Source organism: Formica exsecta, unplaced genomic scaffold, assembly GCF_003651465.1.
Source record: "Formica exsecta isolate Colony F162 unplaced genomic scaffold, ASM365146v1 scaffold247, whole genome shotgun sequence".
Taxonomy (NCBI): domain Eukaryota; kingdom Metazoa; phylum Arthropoda; class Insecta; order Hymenoptera; family Formicidae; genus Formica; species Formica exsecta.
Genome location: NW_021849743.1, coordinates 1,391,136 through 1,396,821, shown reverse-complemented (window position 1 = coordinate 1,396,821; position 5,686 = coordinate 1,391,136). Strand labels below are relative to the sequence as shown.

At 43.2% G+C, this 5,686-nt stretch overlaps 1 protein-coding gene across 1 annotated transcript in view; it reads right to left on the bottom strand.

Annotated features, from left to right (window-relative positions):
- The window catches only part of LOC115236292 (LIM/homeobox protein Lhx9-like), a 146,430-nt gene that overhangs the window by 139,775 nt on the left and 969 nt on the right, over positions 1-5,686 (bottom strand). The gene's annotated exons all lie outside the window — the stretch shown is intronic.

Here is a 5,686-nt window from a genome sequence, read left to right as displayed (position 1 = left end):
TTGTGTATATAATATATTAATTAAATAAAAAATAAGAATCTTTTTCTTATTAAAGTACTGTTGTGTATAGCACCATTTACAAAGCGGGCATTCATCGGTTACAGAGAGATCGATGAGAGAAAGATACTTAATCGAGTACGTTCAAACGCCGCTGTATAAACAAGCATAACTTATATAAGGCCTCATTAAATAGAGCGCTTCTTAGAAGCGCTTCAACTTTATATTACGCAGAAATCTTTCAAGGCGTCATACGGCTAACCGGGTTATCTCTACCAGCGTTAATTTGATCGAATTCTATTTCTTCTTGATTTCTTTTTTTCTTTACAATTTTTGTATGTATTACGGAACACGTGAAAAAGTTACAGCGCGGACGAAAGCGCGGAGAGAGATACGTGTAATAAAACGCGAACTTTTGTACGGCAGCCATCGCGATGGTGAACACGCGTCGACCGATGAATGCGAACACGACCGCTTGTATATACAGCGAAACTACGTTATTGTTTCGCAAAACCGAGGTTTGCGCGATTGATCCGCGAGTCGAGATAACTGGCGTTCCTATAGGACCGGTTTCTGCTACACCGATATATCGTCGGTGTGAATACGTTATGATTACTTGTAGAGGTATTAATGATCCTAATAGAGAGGCTCAGATATAATCCAGTAATCTTCGATCATACTTTTTTTTTTTTTTTTAATTTCGCATAGTCTGAACTAACGAGCGATTAATTTACGAGGTATAAGAATGTTCGTGTCATTTTTGGAGCACGTTTTGGACGCGGATCCATTCGTGTCTTTTTCGTGTAAAAATGAAAAAGTGATAAATGTAAAGAACAAGATTGCGCCCAACAAGTTTTTCATCGGTTGATCATACGGCAAGGCCAGCTACTGTGACAAGCAACGGCATATAAATAAGACTAGCATAAATCTCGTAATTGGTCACCGGTTCGACTTAATAGCTTTTCATGGTATAGTGGCAAATTATTATTTATCACATGATTCTTTAAGAGATTGATGGCGAGAAAAGCTTAATCGATGAAAAAGAACGAATGCATATAAAATCATAAATTTCAGTTTCGCTCGCTTATATTTCTTTCTCGTCTCGCGATTAGATTTACATATTAAGGGATTAAGATCTGTCAAATTCGAGTACTTGCATAACAGCATGCTTTCGCGATGATGCATCATTAAATCAATTCGTTAAGGTCTGAATATTCCGGACGCTTTCCTTTAACGGCGACGACCGCAAATGTGGAATCGTCGCGACGGGAGAGAATAGGAATCGGTCGAACCGCGATGGCTAGATATTTCCGGAATTTGCAGATAATCGCCACAATTGTGGCCTCCGATTGCCGCAAATCCTCGTTAGCATCGATGTATCTCTAGGATACATCGCAAGATACACGTAATCTCGCGTAAGGTTACGTGGTTACGTGTCTTCTAATCACGTGGCACGCGTGTCTTATTTATCCGATTATCCCGGTTCGGGGGACTCTCGAAACGGGAAGAGAAAATTCGGACGTTAGCGCTCGAGATATAATATAGAGACACGCGCTCGCGCGAAACAAAGTATGGACCGAGAAATAGGAGCACTTATGTTCGCAGGATTTATTTCCGGTTAAACTTGAAAGACCGATTCTGTCCGGTTTATGTATGGAGCCGCGATGGCCGGAGCGGGAAATATTGTCCGTGAAAAATTTACAGCGCGCTGTCTCGGCCTCGCGCACAAAATTTATTTCCCCTTCATTTATATAGTCGTCTCAAACTATTCGTGATTCTCCGTTCGAGGATAATTATCATTCTCTCGGGTTTCTCCTTCGAAGGAGCTTTTCCCCAGTGTTTTGAATATGCAATATTTCCGATCTATCGTCGGTTAATTTTTCACACAGGGTGTAGGCAGTTGGAAATGAGCTCTTTAACTTTAAGTGATCGATGGAAAAAAAAAGAAAAAAAAATCACGTTTGGCGCGATCGAAAATGTACGGAGGGAGAGAGAGGCGAGGAGAGGGGAGCAGGGGGCAATCCTATTATAAGTCGGCCTCTATTACAAGCCTTTCCGAAACAGTGGCGTACCGTGAGGAATGGATCGTACGTGTACAACCATATCGCGGTCTGCGAGGAACCGTTGTATCGATTGGCGGGAGGTCATGAAAAATCGAGTTTACGATAATAAACGCGGTTTACGGCAGCGATTGCTCCGCGATTTGTCCATAACGGTGCGGGATCGATGCGCAACAATTTTGGGACAATATACAAAATGCAAAGGGATATGCGAGAGAAGTATGAGAGAAAGTAAAGTGTGATACATAGTCCGATCAGCTGTTTCATTCATTTTTAATTAGAATATACGATATTTCCCGATACTTGAATACGTTCGTTCCTCGATTTATTTATTGTCATAAGCCTGTAAATTTTTTAAAACCAGACTCCCGCGCGCGCAAGCTCATCCATGTGTACATGAATTTTGAAGTAATTCTAGTTCTTACTCAGAGAGTTGTAATTCCTGTAGTAGATTTAATTAAGATAATGAGCTCGTCGTGTACCGTATAAAATCTCGTAAAGCAAAAGTCCTTATTAAAGAGTGCCGGTGGAATAGCTCTGTGTTCGATGTCGGGAATAATTGAGGTCTAGCCGTCGCGAAAATGAGCTCTCGTAAAAGAGACATCTTAGTTTGCGCGAAATATGGTAGTGTACTTAATTAGCACATCACGCCTTCGAGAATTTTCATTTAGAAATCTAATTTCACGCTTTTGCAAGCCACGACATTTCATCTATATCTATTCTTCTCACTTTCCTGTCTTTGTTTATGACTGATAACTAGATGCGTTTAGAGAACGCACGATCGTTCGGATTCACCAACGTTGACGGATAATAAGTTTGCTAATTAATGCCGAATGCGAGCACCGCGAGTAATTATAAATTGATTTAGTCGCCGGGACAATATTTCAAATGTAATTTGTAATTAATTTCTATATGACTCGTGATTTAAATTTATAATCCCATTGATTCTAGCGCGCCCCGGCGTTACTGCCTATTACCATCCTAATTTCAATCGTCAGTCGCATTAACACACATTCGCCATCAGTACGATAAGAGCAAATGACGAATCGTGGCGTGAATCAGCAACGTAATATTGTTCAAAAAAGAAACGGCACCGAGTGTCAAATTTAAAAAAGATAACTGGAAAAAAGGTACATTTTTTTTTTTTAGATAAGGAAAGTTTTATTTAAATAAAAGTTATTATCGTGCAATCGTCTTCGAAAGTAATAACGATTATCAGAACTCACAGAATTAGCTATCAAATTCGATTTCGCGTCATCTCCTGACTAGTTGTTATTCCTTCATTAACATATAAATTTGACGACGTGCATCGTACCTTTCGCTTTCAAGCGCGACGATTTTTTCTATACCAAAATCATCGTGAAAATTATGCTCAGATGAGTATGAGCAAAAAGACCGTCCCATTTTCAAAATGTGGATCGAATAATATATGAAAAGAAATGATTTTTGCCCCAAACTCGCATTATTAATATCGATATAAAGCGATCTATTCGATTATATCGTAGGTTGGAATAAATCTCGCGATTGAAAGCGTAAATAGCGCGAAATAATCAGGCAATTATATCGTTATCATTGATCTGGAAAAATCACACTCTCCGCGGAACGTTTCTACAAAAGATTTAGTAGACGATAAAGAAAGGAGGATAAAGCCACCCTCTTTCCGAGCTCCGACAAAAATGGCTCGTCGACGGAGCCGGAAAGGGCCATCGTCCCGCGCCGGTAGGGTAACTGCCTCTAGTACCGGCACCTAATCAAGCAATAACTATTTGTCAGTTCCCCGGGCAACCTAAATCCAAGCTAATTCGACATCCGTGTCGGACACAGATTCGCTATCGGGTATCTCTTTCTATCTGGACGACAGCATATTCGCATTAGCCTGCCCCGCAACCCACGCTCGATCGACTCTCTCCGACTTAGTCAGCAGTCTCCCCCTGCCTCCCCCCTGCCGCCCCCTCCTCGGCCTCCTACCCTTCGCCCGCCACCATCATGATTCTCATTCACTCCGGACGTCCCTCGATCGGCCACGCAACGTCTCTTCTCTCTCTCTCTTTCTCCCTCGCACTCTCGACTAAGTACGCCATATACTCGCGCGCGCGTCACACCATAGGACGAGATCTCGACACGATTAGGGCGGTACTCAATTCGACGTTTCGTCGATTCGGTCCTTTCTTTCTCCTCCGCCTTTACGCCCCGAATCCGCAACTCGAGTGAGTTTTTCCTCGATAAGCGTGGCAGCAACCCTTCTTTCCCGTTTGCGAGCGAGCGGGATTTTCTGCGGACGAGCCGAACGGGAGAAAATGGCTTTCGATTCGGGGACGGGTTCACTTTGTTAATGTGACAAATCGAGACGTCGACTTCCAGAGGGAGAATCGACCTGGAGTTTGTTGCGGAGATCGCTGCGGGAATCCACGACATTTTCGAGGAGATTCGCGTAACGCGCACCGGTAAACGCCGAACGAGCGAGGGTGCTCAGTTTTTTCTTTTCTTTTTTTATGCTTCACGGAAATACGGATAATAGATTAGATCGATACTCGGTAGAATGGCTGAGAAATGCGGACGTTTGAAAAGCGCGCGGTCCATTCTGGATACGATTAGAACGCGCGGAGACGGTTGCCAGAGAAATTTGCATTTATTTCGCGTTGACCAGACATTACGCCGTATGTAAGTCAAATATTCCGGACGGAAATGGATCCGATAGCCAGTCCGGAGCCGGAACGAAGTACCGAAAGACGAGAGATCGTCGTTAGTTATTCCTGCTTGAATATGCGCGGAATAAGATCTCGAGGGAAACCATCTGTCACAACGTCGCGCGCCACGTTCCTTTATAGACATTCCATCAATTATTATACAACGAAAAAGCATCCGTGAATTTCCACCGATATTAATAATAGTAATAATCGCAGCGATAATTAAGTTTATAAATAAAATAATATTCAAGGATATGTCTTACTAAAAAGCAAGCGATAAGATTACCAAATATCTCGTTCGAAATCTAATTCCGAGTTTGAAATTTAATTTAGAAGAATAAAGCACACAAGAGAAAAGCGCGTATCAAATATAAATTATATAAGCGCTCTGGCGAATATATAAATACCGATGGGGCTACCTACGCATACACGTATACGATGGATATCCCGGGTGGGTTCAATTAAGCCCCTATTACATTTTTACACGGGCCCGCATTAAAGCTCGCAGCTGGTCGCGCGCAAAGTCGGATATTATTTATCGGTTGACTTACGCCGAGAGCTCATTTGCCCGACAAAAGGGCCCGGAGAGGCCAAGCGCGGCCGTCATTGGCCGTACCCCGATGAATCTCGTCGGCGATTGGACGAGAGCGCTCTCGCTCTGTCTCACCAAACGGTCGGATACCGTCGGCACGACGAGAGATGATAGAATATCTTATTAGTCGGACAATGGGCAATCAGAGACGCCATACAGCCTCTCTGTTAGCGGTCCAGTCCGTACTGTCTGTCTGTCTGTCTGTCTGTCTGTCTGTCTGTCCTACATGCAACCCGTGGGCATCCAAGGCCACCGGGCCTCACCGGTCTCCAAGCTCGGGCCGCACGATTCGCGAGTACTCTCGCGTCTTCTTTACCTTCGCCAGGATCTCACGTGTATAAATTAAAAAA